Source organism: Nothobranchius furzeri, chromosome 14 (assembly GCF_043380555.1).
Source record: "Nothobranchius furzeri strain GRZ-AD chromosome 14, NfurGRZ-RIMD1, whole genome shotgun sequence".
Classification (NCBI taxonomy): domain Eukaryota; kingdom Metazoa; phylum Chordata; class Actinopteri; order Cyprinodontiformes; family Nothobranchiidae; genus Nothobranchius; species Nothobranchius furzeri.
The window spans coordinates 46,473,289-46,490,241 of record NC_091754.1 but is presented as its reverse complement, the minus strand read 5'-3'; the positions used below and the strand labels follow the sequence as shown (position 1 = coordinate 46,490,241).

At 41.9% G+C, this 16,953-nt stretch overlaps 1 protein-coding gene and 1 long non-coding RNA gene across 2 annotated transcripts in view; one reads left to right on the top strand and one right to left on the bottom strand.

Moving 5' to 3' along the window:
• The window catches only part of LOC107380851 (neural cell adhesion molecule 2), a 328,429-nt gene that overhangs the window by 310,475 nt on the left and 1,001 nt on the right, over window positions 1-16,953 (bottom strand). The gene's annotated exons all lie outside the window — the stretch shown is intronic.
• On the top strand, window positions 11,171-12,369 carry LOC129163893 (uncharacterized). Its single transcript, XR_008563698.2, has 2 exons — window positions 11,171-11,391; window positions 12,121-12,369. It is a non-coding gene; the product is annotated as an uncharacterized lncRNA (long non-coding RNA).

Genomic DNA, 16,953 nt, shown 5'->3' with positions numbered 1-16,953 from the left:
TTTATTCAACGTCAAACACACAAATACTCAGACATAATTTAGCATACTTGCATTCCTAACCCAGAAACCTCTGAGAGGCTGCAGGCGCCATACTGGGAGAGGGACCATTATGTGGAACTGGTCCGTGTCCATCTGCGCTGATGTCTGGTCCTAACAGCTCAACTCTGCCACCTGCTGAAGAAGACTCGTATCTGCAGCATGTGTGCAAATGTGAACTTGTGGAGGTGCTTCCAGCCGCAGTAACTGATTTAAATATTCCCCAAAACAAAAGTCTGGTGGACTTTCTCCATAATCAAGCAGCACTCGTGACCCCTGCACATCCTGTAAGGAGCACATTATGTTGGCGCTGTAGTGGCTACTGGGCACAAACAGGATCTATATTATGAGCCTTGATACACAGGCCTTAGCAAACGCAGAAGATCACAAGCCTCTCTCCAGACTCGTGCCCAGAGGCAAACATCCACATGAAAGAGTAGCAAACACCAACCACCTTTCAGAAATCTCTCTTGATTTTGCTTTCTTCTTGCTCCACTGCGTATCTAGTCCACCTTTTAAAATGATAGGAGCAGCAAAAGCTGCTATATGACAACGAAAAGCAGACGAGCAGCTGGGAAGCTTTTCTTTTTAGTAGAAATAACCCAAAAGACACGAGAAATGTCCCGTTTTCACCGAGTTATTAATAAAAGATCAGAGCCCTTATGTTCTCTCAGCAACCAGAACCAAGACAGAGGAACCACGGTGAGGTTCAGAAGGTAGGACAGTCAAACCTGGTCCCACGTGTGGGACGGACTGACTTTAAAGAGGACTGGAACCCAAACTCATCCGGAGTGTCGGAGCATCCGTAAACAACCGGAAGAAGTAGACATAGGATTCCTCATTACCAAGAAATGTTCTGTGTGTTCCCGTGGTGGAACGTGTCCTTGGGATTTCTTGTGGAAGTAGGTGGAAAGACAACAGTATGAAAGCGTCCACATCGAGCCAACGCGCAGTGAGATGTGTGCGAGTGAATGGAGTAATTAAAAACACGCCTACAGTCTGTCGTCTGTGTCTTAGGAGTTCCTGCAAGACAATGGGATAATAACGGCCTTGGCCCGGCATCTAAACGCAAGGATTCTGGACTGAGTAAAAGAAAACTCCTAATTGTGTGGAGGAGAACAACACAGAACAACACACACATCATTAACGTTCCCAGAAAAGAACATTAAGCATTGATGCAGCTTGAAAAGCTTCCCGCATAAGAAAAGAAAAGGATAGCTTTCCCTACAGACGTTCGTCATGAGACTTGTGTGGGAGGCCCACAAAAATGGAGCAAGCTCATGAAAAGAGGGAAAAAATGAACAGGGAGTCAGGGAGGAACAAGCACACGCTGGACCTGTTTGAAGAGAGAAAGGAGGACCTTCTGCTGCTCAAGTGTCCGTCCGTCTCCCTCATTTATCACTCACTCCTCATCTATAACTCATAAAGCTCTCCCGTCATACCCAAACCTGGAGAAGGACAACTTGTTTTCAGGCTGGAGAGGGACTCCAGCTCGTTTACACCAGACATGATCATCAGCACTTGTCCAAAGCCATCGGGAATTGTGAAGAATGATTGACAGGATGTGTTTGATCGGGTCAGCAACAAGACATCACGCTACTCAGCTGAGAGCCCATCAATCACAATTTTGTTTAATTAACCAGCTAGAACGACAAGCGAGGAGCCCACGGACGAATGGAAGGATACAAGGAAACGTGGTGGATACGACGCGGCACAATAGAGCCGCGGATAATTTAATGAAGTAAGCCCAAAGGAAAACTCCAATCAAAAGACCAGCGGAGGGAGGAGAGCAGAGTGAATGATGGGTAAACAAACCCAAGGTAGGATTACAGGCTCTGATTCAGTCACTTGAGTTCTTTTAAAGAGGTTTTCTGAGTTATGAATTATTATTATTATACCCACTGGGAAGTATACGAGTGAATTCAGGGAAGTCTATGAGGTTTTTGTTGTAAATATTACCATCATGAACTCGACGTATAACCTTCAGTGCTTCAATGGGCTCTGGTTGGTCAGGAATGTCTCACTTGTGTGGTGCAGCACTGGCGTTTGTGTAAAAGTGTAGAAATGACCCTCGAGCTGCTTTAAGACAAGAGAAATCCTCTTTGCAACGATGATCCAGTCAGATAACACAAAGTAAACTGGACCCAGATCTGGTGGTTCATGATGCCGGACAAGATACCCGTCTGGTTTTCTAAACCACTCGGAGGGCTTCTTTCCAGCATGTTTTATCTATTTCCCTGCTCCAACACAGCATGGCAGCTGCCCAAAGCGCCGCACAAGGCAACAGTCCTTCACGAACCGTTCAAAAGTATACAGTCAACTAATGCCAACAAAACTGACCAATGCAAGACATTAAAAGATAAAATCATGAAAATAGATAAACTATCAATAAATAGAGATAAAAACAAGACTTGGGACAGATGATGTGCAACAGAGGTTTCTGGGGTCAAAGAGAATCGACTCAGTCTTCGACTCGTTTAGTGAAGGAAGTTTGCAGCCAGCTAGCCCAGAAACTCATCAGGCTCTGCAGGAGCTAATTAATCACCTGCAGAATAAAATCAGGTGTGTTGGAGCAGGGAAATAAATAAAACCTGCTGCCCATGGGGGCCAGGATTGGGCCCCCGCTCTAAAGTCTCAGATCTTTCAGCGACAATAACTCGTGTCTCCTGCGATGCCGATACTCAGGAAGCCTCCCACCACTGGTGAGATTTTAAATTAATCATAATTATCACAACTTTTTATTATTCATGTATTCAATTTTACCAGAAATGGCTCCAAACCAGATAATAAAAAATCATTTTAAATAAATCCATGCTGATGAGGTAATCTCAGATAAGATCAGCCCAAACCTCCTCTCCTCTCCTCTCCTCCCCTTCCTTTCTGATCTTTTGATAGCAGATGATAATTGAGGTCATTATTTACTGCTATTTAAAGATAACGCTCTAAAAAATGTAAATGTCATCCAATTATGAAATGTGGCTGACTTCTACCTTCATAAAGCATGTTAAATAAGACATAATATATCCAATTTTCACACGTTGGCACAATGTTTTGGTCAAAACACCAGAGGATTACACCGCTGTCCTCTTAGACTCAGCTCTGTCACTCCTCTTCTGGATTTGGGACCACTGTAAAGACTAAAATTACACATCTTAACCTTTCAAGAGAGCCAAACCGGACCGACTGAGCTCTTGCTGCTAACCAAAGCTTTGGAAATTGTTTTTCAAGTTTTAAAGGGGCATTATGGAAGTTTGACAGCCAAAACGTGTATAGAAATAATACATTTCTTCTTCATACATTCTCCTGCAATGCCCTGGTCCTGTAGAATGAGCCCTGGCATTTTTACTGTGATTGCCTGTTTTTCTGTAAAATCACAGAAAAAGAGAGCTGCTCGGGTCGAGCAGGCTGCTTCATGCGTGTTCACACTCAGGCATAGCCCGTAGCATTTGCTATCCGTGGCTTTAGCAGCAGAGAGAGAGGCAGTTGCACTTTGTCGCTGTTCCTAACGCCTAGTGACAAAGCTAGCTACATTTCTGAGTACCCTTAGCTACATTCTGTATAATTTTCTGCTAGAAATTTCTTGCAAATTAGCAACAAAATAGCCATTTTCGCTCCGGACCGTTCTTTGAACGTTGTTTCAGCTATTATCAAGGATATAAATGTTAAAGATACAAAAGATGTCACTGGCGCTTTTGCTCACCTAGTAAGACGTCTGACTCTCGTGCAGGAGACCTGGGTTCGATTCTGGATGTGAACATAGTTTATTTAGAGTTTCTTTTTTACATTAATGATTTTTGTTTTACAGTAAGATGCCCAAATTTTTATTTGAGACTCGCTGAACGGCATTGAATTCACAGATAAAAAAGATGTGGGTTCAACTTTCATTTTGGAACAATTTTCAAGCAAGGGAAGGGAATGATCTGAACATGCAGGAGGACTGACCCATCTTAAACCTTTGTCGGCTGTGCTGAAGAGAAAGGTACAGAACCAAAGTATTTAATTAATTAGCCGTACGTTCTCCTGTCCTCTGGGCCACACACACACACACACACAAACACACACACACACACACACACACACACACACACACACACACACACAGGACTGTCTCAGCTGTTATTTACGTTAAGGAGTGTGCACGTGCAGCATGCGCACCTCGTGCACGAGCCTATTGAAGCTGCCGTTACGCTTTTGGCCTGAGGGGGCAATCGCAAGCATAAAATTTCAAAACTCCGTAAAGTCCCTTTAAGTTGAGGCAACAACAACCAGTTTAGAGACAATTGTTAGAAACTCTGTGGTAAACTACAATTTAGGAGGAGGCAGCACATTTTCTTTACTTGTTTGATCCGGTTCAGAGCCACCATGGTGGTGACCTCTGGAAAGCACCCTGGACAGGTGTCTAACTCTCAGACAGAAAAGAAACACTGCTCTCGTGCTACTAGGACTAATCTAGAATCACCAATAAATGTGCATATTTTAGACCAGTGGAGGAAAGCGTGCATGAGCAGAACATGCTAGCATAAGCAGAACATGCTAGCATGAGCAGAACATGGTAGCCCCACGCCGAGGTGAGCAGAACATGCTAACTCCACACTGAGGGGTGAGTAGAACATGCTAGCTCCACGCTGAGGGGTGAGCTGAACATGCTAGCTTCACACTGAGGGGTGAGCAGAACATGCTAGCATGAGCAGAACATGCTAGCCCCACGCCGAGGTGAGCAGAATATGCTAATTCCACACTGAAGGGGTGAGCAGAACATGCTAGCAGGAGCAGATTCCTCACACGTACTGACAGACGCCAGCACTTAACTCCAGTTCTAAAATCCCCTCACTGGCTGCCCATCACTTTCAGGGTCCAATATAAAATATTGCTTTTTGTCTTCAAATCCCTCCATGGTCTTGCCCCCGTGTACCTATCTGATCTTCTTGCGATTTATACTCCCGGTCGCACACTCAGTTCCTCCAGCCTGTTGCTCCTCGAGGTACCAAAAGCGTGTTATAAATCATGCGGACAAAGAGCTTTCTCTGTTGTCGGTCCTAAAATGTGGAACAAACTTCCAGCCGCAGTTCGACTGGCATCTTCCTTGGCAGTTTTTAAGTCTAGACTAAAGACACACTATTTTACCCTTGCTTTTAATAGTTAGCTGTTAGTTTGGTTTTTATTACTCTTATCATCCATTGTAAGGTTTTTATCTGAACTTTTTTATTGGCTTGTTTCTTATTTGTTGACTGCAGAGGTCACCACTGGCCACTAGGGTGTGCTGCAATCAAGCCTCGAGGGAAAAAGGTGTATTCACAGACGTGCCTGAAGTCACGTACATGTGACGACCCCTCATTGTACATACTGCTGCTTCTCATTTGGATTACTGCTGCTCAACCATTACACTGCTGTCTATCCATGCTACTGTTCGACTTGTATCCGTAAGTCTTCACCTGCTTGTTAAGCTAATGTAATGGTTACATTGTCAGTATGCACGCTAAGCCGCACTGCAGTTATTTACCTATTTTATCGCATTGCTTAGCTTTGGTCTTCAGCCCATGCTGCTGCTTCACGCTGCCGTTAGCTTCCGCTCACTGAGCTTTGTATGTCGCCGCAGGGCTCCTTCATCCTTGTCAATAAAACCATTTGACATCGAGGAGTGTATTTCTTCATGAAGGAGCCAGATACAAGTCGAACAGTAGCATGGATAGACAGCAGTGTGATGGTTGAGCAGCAGTAGGGGTGAGTAGAACATGCTAGCACGAGCAGAACAGGCTAGCTCCAAGCTGAGGGGTGAGTAGAACATGCTAGCATGAGCAGAACAGACTAGCTCCTCGCTGAGGGGGTAGACCCAGAACTGATTAACATTCGATCAAAGTGTAGAAACAGCAACAAAATGAGGGGAAAATGCACTTCTTACATGATTCTACTACTTTGAGAAATAAAACACATGTAAGCAGAGTAAATAATTAAAGTGCATTTAATATAAATGAGCATTTAGTATGCATGCTGCTCATGTTTAAGAATGAGACTGAATTCATGCCTCGTTCCAGCACAGCTGTATTCCTCGTGTGTGGTGTCCAACAAAACAAAGTGTGTTTATTTATGGATGAAGGGGTACTGAAACCGGGGGACGGAGTCTTATTTTATCAGCTTTTGCACATCCAGTCAATGTGCATGAAGCATTCAAACACGAGCATCCGTGCAAGGGGAAAAGTGCAAAGAGGATGGATTCCCATATCAAGATTCAGGCACGAACGCCTGAACTCAACAGCAAAAGTTCAGATGTTTTAATTATTAAGCCAGTAGAAAATCACAAGCGTGTCACGGTTCACAGGAACAACCGTTACTCTCTTTATTCATGCACACAGATAAAGCAGCGAGACTTTAAATTAGGCACTAGCTGTTGTTTTTTCGTGCCATCCAATTAAACTTTACTGTTTTCACCTGGAAACCGATTATTATAAACAAGCAGCCCAGTGATGTCATGAGAGTAAAGCTGGCTGTTCCCAGGAGACACAGCAACCTCTAAAACCTCCTAATTAAGTTATTTTCCAGGCTAAAAATAAAACAAGGAACCATATTTAACAGCTCAGGAGTTCTTTGATGGTTGTCAGTGTTTTTCAGGAGACTCATTAGTGATGTCCGTGGTAATCATAAAGAAGTAGTGAAGAGAAACAAATTGTATACCAGCAAATTCACCACTCACACGCAGATATTACAGCTAATTCAACACCTCCACTTTGTTTTGTCTCAGACCCTGCACCAGGAGCCGTCACAGACACATTAAAAGCCTGGCGATGGCCAAGCTGTAGCCGACTGTGGTCGGCTAGCTGTGGCAGCCATCTTGAAATTGGCCTGAGAAGTTAAATGATTGTGTTGCACCTTTCTGAGACTCATTATGCCGTGGTTTATGACCATCTGGGTTCACTCCACCAGAAAATGGTGACGTTTGAAGCATACACCTTGTGTGCCCTGGCTGCACATGATAGGGATGCGTCCTAGCTAATGTTGTGTCACATTTTCGCTCCATGTCTGTAAAATGGAGCAGGTTATGGACATTTCTGTGTTGGCCAAGATTAGCTCCTACCAGTTCTGACAGTAATCCAGAAGGGTACCTACGCTAAGATCCTGTTTGTGGACATCAGCTCTGTCTTCAACACACTGCCTATTGTGATGAACACACCAGCTCAACAACTGTCAAACAGACACACTTATGGTTGTTTCTTTAGTTTGTGTTCTGTTCTGTATGCCATTGGCTCTGGTGGCTTTCTATGCTCATGGCGGACTCTAACATTAAATGTTTAAAGCTACGATGTCACATGTTAGCCTCCACATTTAGCATCACCACATTTTAGCTCAAGACAAAGAAAATTCACTGGTTCTGGGCCGTTTTTGTGTTTGCTAAGGCTAGCTGTGGCTGCCAATCAATCAAATCAATCAAAGCTTTATTTATAAAGCGCCTTCCGCAACCCTGTCAGGAAGCCCAAAGCGCTGCCATCCTGAATTTGTTGATTCAACAATAATTTTCTCCGTTTTGTTCACATCCAGTTCAGTTCATGAACCACGTAACTAAACGACAGGGCTAACTTTGTTTGGTTTAAACAACACGTAAGCTAATATCACACGTGATCAGCTAGCTCTCGTGTTAGGGACGATGCTCGGCTACGACAACACTCAGTTTTAGCTAACGTTTATAAAACGGAGCGTTAGCTGGTTTGGGGTCAACTTGAAGACAAGAAAAGCTGTAAAGAACATGTCTGTCCATTGATTCGTGAGAATCACACACACACTTTTTAAATCTGGACCATCATGACAGAAGGCTGATGGGATACATTTCCCAGTAGATAACAACTTCCTAGAGTTTCTGTATCTTATCCTCCCAATTAGACCCCGTAAAGAGGAAGGCCCGGATGAGCCCACAGCCTGTTTTCTTTTAAACTTGTTTATGAGTTCATGAGGTCACAGAGATACTTCTGCTGCACGTCAGCTCACTGCGGAGCCAGCCCGAAGGCTTCCAAGTGCTTATTGATGCTGTGGAAGTGGGTCGCCCCACGCCAGTGAGTGGTTCTGAAGATCTGCAGCCATCTTTACCGATCCCCTCAGCTCTCTGTTTAATCACGACTGCCAGTGCCCAAACCCAAAAGGAAGACAGACAGTGCCGAGTCCCTGGAGTGGAACAATTTGGAGAAGCAGTCTGAAGTACGTGAAGCAGAGCCTCTTTCTGTCAGCCAGCCAGCGGGCCCACTGGTCCTGTTGTCCCCTGGCATCCTGACTCTTTCTATTAGCCTGCTGGTTAGACTGGCATTTAGACTGGCAGGGCAGACCGGTGCAGGAGCCAGAGGGTCTCCTGTTTGGACGGGGGGGCAGCAACAGGAGGGGAAAGCTCGGAGGAGCTCACAGCCATATGCAGCAGCTGCCTCCTCCAATCACGTCACTTCGGCTTAATTTGATTTCACGACGACAGGATTCAATTACTTTTTATTAATTTTGGCACAGTGAGACTACATCCAGTTTGATTCAATTTCTGCAGATGCAATTTAACTAGATGCAATCAGATTCACTGGAATTGAATGAATTTTTAAACATAATCTCGTCCCGTCTTCCTGCCGCTGTATAAATCCTTCTATACGACCACCTCCTGTTTTAGGGATGCCGTATTTAATGAGTGATGCAAAAGCGCCTCCTGTACCAGAACCTCCTCAGTTTAGTGGATCTGTGTTCTCCCCAGACTCCCTGAGGTCCACATTAGTCACTTCAATGACAGAAGTGGATAATTTAAGGGAAAAAAGGAAGGAGTTGCTGCTTTTTTCTCCTTAAGTGGTAAATGTTCACCTACTTGAGCCTGCTGATGGGATGTCATCCTCTGGTGCTGCATAAAACACTCTCCAGCACTAAATTCATCACTGAACAATCAGTTTTCATCCAAGCATGAATGTTTCTGTCTGACTGATGAAAACAGTTTAACCTGAATTGTCAGGATGGAGCCGACGGACGGGAAAACTGTCTTTATGGACGTGGCTGGCAGAAACGAGGACAACATGTTCCTGTTTCTCAGTTTCTCTGAGGCTGATTTAAACTTTTGGACAAACTCTGATCAAAAATGCTAATCTGAATAAACTCTGGTTTGGTGTGAGTTTCTAATGTAATCCTGATCATATACTTAGATGCTAAGTTACACACAGGAAGTTAGAAAAGTCAGACAGCAAAATGATGTCACTGAGGAAAGCCAAAAGCTGCAAATAAAGTGATTTTTCCAAAATAAAGGTGAGCAGCATTCTGAGGTTCACTACCCGAGTGTATCATTAGTAGTTGTAGTACTAGTAGTAGTAGTAGTCTGTAGTAGATGTTAAACAGAAATGCTGCCCCTGCTGTTGATCTTCAGGACGAAAACATGATGCACCTAGCGACCGTGTGGACTCCTCAGAGATCATCAGAAGTTATGAGACTTTTCTAAAGCTAAACATGCTCTACTCCGGTCTTATACCGGGCCTTCCCACCAGATATGCTAGCAGTGCGTAACAAAATGGAGGCGTTGAATCTGCTAGCTCAGCATTGAGTCACTTCATTTCTGGGACGCATCCAAAGTGTGACGTTTGGAATATAACGGTGGCTAAGTGCTGCGGACACTCCAGGGGAGCTTGCAGACATTACATGATGCTTACGCGTGCGGTAGAAAGGCCCAGTAGTTGTGAAGGTTTTATGTCCAGTTCAGTCGAGTCAGTCAGATTAACAAAGACAGCAACCTGACACAAACATTTTAACCAGGTAAAGATACCCTCTACATCTCTGGCATGAAGAGAAAAACATGTTTAACAAGCAACAATTGAGTCAGACTGAAGAACCACAACAAGCTAAAACGTTAGCCATTAGCTGCAGAGGCGAATTGATCCTTAAATCTGTGTTTCCACTATTCTACAAACTATTTTCCTCCAAATGAAACAGCACTCAAAAACAGAAATGTAGGTCTGCCATAAGACTGGATCTCTCTGAAGCCCTGAACACCACCACACCCTCGTCTAAATCAGGTGTTTTAGCAACAGGTGAAAACTATACACAACATTATAAACCCTGGCTGCACCACAAGCAATCACATAAAACTCATGTATTCCAGCATCCCTCCACCACAGAAACTCTCTTAGTAGAAAAAACAATGTAGAATAAAACTCAAAATGTCCAGGTTGAAGGCCAACGCCGGAGCTCAGCTGGTAGAGTGCTGAAGGGCTCAGATGAGAAAGCAAACAATCAGAGGTAAACAAACCCACCGACTCCAGTTCTGAAATTGGAGTGTTGATGTAATCCACAAGAAAGAGTATCGAGTCTGGCAGGTTTCAGGACCAGGTTGTATTGACCCAACAATGAATCACCAGCAAACATTCTAATAGCAATTTACATTCAAAAGGATGAGAAGTGTGATTTTTTTGATGAGTCATGGCTGGATGTGAACAAGCGTAAAGGCTCGAATCCCAGGGTGCATTGGGACTAACCAAAGCATGGGGGCATTACTCGTTAAGACCATGAGCGCCCCACCCCCAAAGAGACGCAGTGACTTATCTTAATTACATCATTCAACATCAGACAGGTGTGTCCCAAGCAAGTGTGTCATTCATCACGCTGAGCACCAGTAACATTTGTAACAACTGTAACTCCTGTAACATCTATAATGTCTGTAACACCTGTAACATCTAACACCTGTAACACTTTTAACACCTTTAAAATCTATAACACCTGTAAAATCTAACGCATGTAAAATCTGTAACATCTAACACCTGTGAAATATAACACGTGTAACATCTGTAACACCTGTAACATCTAACACATGTAACACCTGTAATATCTAGCATCGTAGCACCTAGAGCTGAAACAACTAATCGATTTAATCGATTATAATCGATTATTAAAATAGTTAACAACTTTTTTAGTCATCGATTAGTTGTTTAATAATCATATTTTACCGCATAAAGTCTATTTTTACCACAATCTGACATCGGTTACAAGCTGTTAAATTTGCCGCCAGTGTGTGGCAGTAATGAGCCACTGATCTACCAGTGGAGCCGTAGAAGAAGAAATGAGCCAATGAGTGCCCTCGGTTTTCATGACGTATCACGTTACTGACGCTCATCTTGCTGTGAGAGATGGCGGAACAAGAGGAAATACGGAAGAAAAATAGAAGCGACAAAATTTTAGAGAAACCCCGGACAAAAACCTCACGAGTATGGGAGCACTTCACTAGATGCATTGAAAAGGCAAAATATGCAAAAACCATTAGCATGGCACGGAAGCACGACGTCCCTAAGTGAACATTTGAGACAAAAACGTGGGGGCTGAGGAAGAGCACCGCGGTCAAGTGAGCCGTCATTTGGAAGAGCCAGCCCGGTAAGTAACAGAAAATAAACAAGCTGGACTTAGTGTTTTAGCTGAGTTCGTTATAGTGGATGTTAAACATGTTTTTTTGCCGCGTCAGTCTACGGTGTTCTACTTCTGATTGACTAGATGCAATCGTGAATCTCCTCCGTGTTGTGAATCATGCGCTTGCCAAATTTAGCACGTCTGTTTATAAGAATGTTCTAGTTAAGAGAAAAACGGCACAAACCCATAACTATGTTCCTCATTCAAAAAAGGACAACTCCGCGGTGAAAAATATACAGACGAGCTGTGTCCAGGTGAATATAACGCGGCATAGTTGTACGCTTTCAATTTTTAAATACAGGAGAAATTCAGAAAAAGTCATTTTTTTACTATTAAAAGGCTGTTTTACTATCTAACGCTGTAAAACGCCTCACAACACATTTTTATCATGTTTCTTAAACAGTATTACACAAAATAATCATTTTTCACATTTTTCTAGCTAATTTAAACACTCCCGACTCAAAGTAAAAACCTCATGAGCTTCTTACTTAGAGCTTTTTAATAGTAAAAAAATTAGACTTTTTTTCTGAATATCTCCTGTTGCGGGCTATTTTGTAGAACGTAACCCTCAAAATAAATGATCACTGTATATTGTTAACTAATTCAAATAATATAATATTGATTTAGTGTTGTAGTGTGTGTGCTGCTTTATTTTATATGTGTACTTATTTCAGTCTATTTGTGTTTCTTATGCAGAAAAAAAACAAGCAACGATGGACAACTACATGGGGAAAGAGACACTCACCCCCCAGCAATTCATACCACTTACAAACTCTATTCTAAACATGCTGGTAAAAGACATGAGGCCACTATCCATGGTGGAAGGAGCAGGCTTCCAGCTAATGCTAAAAAATTATTCTGGACTGATATTTTGCACTGTTTAGCTCATTTTATACTGCTGACTGTGTTCATGTGCAATAAAATAGATTGCAGTCAACTGCACAATTCTCTTATGTTTTTTTTTCTTAACTGAAATGCATCCATCACTTGTATAGGTTAAATAGCTAAACAATAACAAACCGATTAATCGATTAATCGAAAAAATAATCGACAGATTAATCGATTATGAAAATAATCGTTAGTTGCAGCCCTAGTAGCACCTGTAACATCTAACACCTGTAACATCTGTAACATCTATAGCACCTGTAACATATAACACCTGTAACATCTGTAGCATCTGTGACAACTGTAACATCTATAACACCTGTAACATCTAACACATGTAACATCTAACACATGTAACACCTGTAACATCTAACATCTGCAACACCTGTAACACCTGTAACATCTAACACATGTAACAACTGTTACACCTGTAACATCTAACACATGTCACATATTACTCATGTAACACCTGTAACATCTAACACCTATAACAACTGTAACACCTGTAACATCTGTAACACCTGTAACACCTATAACAGCTGTAACATCTAACACCTGTAACATCTGTAACATCTAATACCTGTAGCATCTGTAACACCTTTAAAATCTATAACACCTGTAACATCTGTATTACCTTTGACACCTTTAAAATCTATAACACCTGTAACATCTAACACATGTAACATCTAACACCTGTAACACCTGTAACATCTAACATCTGCAACACCTGTAACATATAACACATATAACATCTATAACATCTGTAACACCTATAACATCTATAACACCTGTAACAACTGTAACATATAACACATGTAACACCTGTAACACCTGTAACATCTGTAGCACATGTAACGCCTAACACCTTTAACATCTAACACCTGTGACATCTGTATGAACTGTAACACCTGTAACATCTAACATCTGTAACACCTGTAACATCTATAACACCTGTAACATCTTTAACACCAGTAACACCTGTAACATCTAACACCCGTATTACCTGTAACATCTAACACCTGTAACATCTAACACCTGTAACATCTTTAACACCTGTAACACCTTTAACACCTGTAACACCTGTAACATCTAACACCCGTATTACCTGTAACATATAACACCTGTAACATCTGTAGCATCTGTGACACCTGTAACATATACAACACCTGTAACATCTAACAACTGTAACATCTAACACCTACAACACCTGTAATATCTAACACCTGTAACATCTGTAACACCTGTAACATCTAACACATGTAACATCTGTAACACATGTAACATCTGTAACACATGTAACATCTAACACATGTAACATCTTACTCATGTAACACCTGTAACATCTAACACCTATAACATCTGTAACAACTGTAACATCTAACATCTGTAATACCAGTAACATCTAACACCTGTAACATCTGTAACACCTGTAACACATGTAACACCTGTAACATCTATAACAGCTGTAACATATAACACCTGTAACATTTGTAACATCTGTAATATCTGATACCTGTAACACCTGTATTATCTATAACACCTGTAACATCTGTATTACCTTTGACACCTTTAAAATCTATAACACCTGTAACATCTAACACCTGTGACATCTAAGACCTGTAACACCCGTAACATCTAACATCTGCAACACCTGTAACATATAACACATACAGTATAACATCTGTAACACCTATAACATCTATAACACATGTAACATCTAACACCTGTAACATCTCAAATCTGCAATACCTGTAACATATAACACATGTAACATCTGTAACACATGTAACGCCTAACACCTTTAACATCTAACACCTGTGACATCTGTAAGAACTGTACCACCTGTGACATCTAACATCTGTAACACCTGCAACATCTAACACCTGTAACAACTGTAACACCTGTAACATCTAACATCTTTAACACCTGTAACATCTAACACCCATATTACCTGTAACATCTAGAACACCTATAACGCCTGTAACCAGTGTTGCCAACTGTTTTTGACTGAAAGTAGCTGAAGTTCCCCCCAAAAGTCACTAGATGTCGCCAGATGACGTCACGTGCTTATTTACATATTGATGACGTCATCACGCCACATTAGCGTTCGTTTTCTCTATGGCATCTAATATATATATATATATATATATATATATATAATAGGACTAAAAGGGAGGAAAATAAATACTATGTTATATGTTAAAGTTATTAATTAGTATGATTAAAATGGCCCAAATTGCTTTGATATGTACAATAAATTCCAAAACTACCAATAAAGTGGCATTAAAACAGATATGGTGTGGTGATCCAAACAGTTCTGTTGTAGGATATAACTCAGACCTCCTGCTCTCCTCATTCTCACAGACATTTTCCTAAAAAGCTGTTTTTTTACACCTCATAGTTTCTCAACTTCTCTGTTGTGTATTCTCTCCATCGTGATAATAACGGCGCTCCGAGCAAAAGGGAGCGCGTGTCTCATAGTATAACCATCCCTGTGTCACTGAAGGAAATTCAGATGAGCCACAGAGCTGCGTGTGTAAACGGGACGGTAGTTGAAACTCCCGATGACTTTATTTGCCAAATGCAGGAAAAACCAAAGTGTCTGACGGCTGCAGAACCAGAGATGGCAGGTTGACGCCCGCGCCGTCTCTAGTAGAAGCGTGAGCCTGCAGCAATATGAAAGCAGCAGACGTAAATCGGCGGTCTCCAGCTCTGCAGCTTCAGCGAATCAGACCGGCCGAAAACGGTTTATGATTGGTCAGTCCTCGTGCACATGCGCAGATTATCGTTCTCTTTCCTTACTCCCGGAAGAACGGTTCAGAGTGCAAACGGTTTCTTTGTTGCTGATCTGTAGGGAATATCTACATGAAAGTTCTACAGAAAGTAGCAACGGGTCCTGAGAAATGTCGCTAAGTTTGTCACTAGGCGCTTTTTGGAAAAAAAGTCGTTGAGGGGGGTCAAAAAGTCGTTAGGAACAGTGACAAAGTCGCCGAGTTGGCAACACTGCCTGTAACATCATTCTGGTTCTACCCCCCCCCCTTCCCCGATGTATGGCCACCCCCCACCCCCCCACCCCGATGTAGGGTCACAACCCCACCCCCCACCCCCCACCCCCCTGTGATGTACTGTTACTTCAGGGTACTGTCTTTGTGGGTAAAATGAAGCTGATGAGAATGAAAATAAATTGATTGATGATGAAACTCTGTTGCAACACCCGCTAAAGTGATGAATATTCAAAGTTAAGAATAGAAAAACATCTTTGTTCAAGCTCAGAATCTCAGATTTATGACCCCCTTGTGTTTTTATCACTAAGACAACATGTCTCTGTCCACTCCCAATGGACAAAAGGACATCTCCATATGGGTGGAAGATGGATGGCTGTGAGGTTCGAGTCTCAGACAGAATAAGATCTGAGGGTAAAGCACAACACCGGTGTCACACATTAACTTGGTATTATAAAATCAGCAGACATTCAGATTTATTTTCCATTTAAATCAGGAACACTAGTTTTACCTTTTATCAAAAGCAAAGAGTCCAAACCCTGCTACTGCAGCCTGCCACTAGAGAAAGCCTGACACCTAAACTGTATTATTGTGCTAATAATTCATGTTTACAGATTTCCTCTCAAATATTAAAGCATGAACATTATTTTTGATCCCGGGGGATGTAAGACTTTAACTTAATGTCTTTGTCCCTAAGATATGATTGTTTTATTACTCTCTGATCCCCACCAGCAGATACCAGCAGGTACCAGAAGGTACCAGCAGGTACCAGATGATACCAGCAGGTACCAGTGGCTGTGAGGAAACTAGGAAGTCAGCTTCATGGATCTAAGAACACTAGGGATGTGAATCGTAGAGCAACTCACGATTTGATTCGATTCCGATTCTTGGGGTGCCGATTCGATTCAAAATCGATTCTCGGTTCTCAATTTAAATCGATTCACAATCAGTATTAACAAAGAGTGTCAGCTCCAGGATGAACTACTTTGTTGTACAAGTTAGTTAAAGCTATGGGACATTTTTATTTGACTTTAAACTGTTCATGCTCAAAAAATGCAAATTTACAATGTAAAATAAAGTGATTCTAAAACTGTAAACAGAAACAATCTTTTGACCAAAAGGCAACATTTATTTTTGCTTACCTTGTAAAATATAACAAATCTGTAGTTACCTAACAGTAGCTTTGAAAGTAACACGGTCAAATACTTTTCAAGTATGTGTAGAAACAAGTTACATGAGTAATCCTAAGCACTCATTTATCAACTTAGAAAATAAATGAGAATATCTCACATTTCTGAGTATGGAAAAATGACCTTATCAGCAGATTCAAACATAAATCATCTCAATTTATGGGACCACAAAAGTAAACAGAATTCTGACTCTCCTAACAAAGATCAAGAAAGTGCATCTCAGACCTGTAACATGCCAAATATTGGAGTTCTTGAAATCGATTCTGAACCTTTGTGAATCGATTCTGAATCTTTATAAATAAGAATCCCGATTCAGACTTGAATCGATTTTTTTTCAGCACCTCTAATGAACACCTAAACCATCTATAATCATAATCCCCCCCTGTAAGAACAGAGCAGCAGCACTGAGGCTGTAGGAGCTGCAATCCTGGACCTCTCCCCCCAGACCCTCA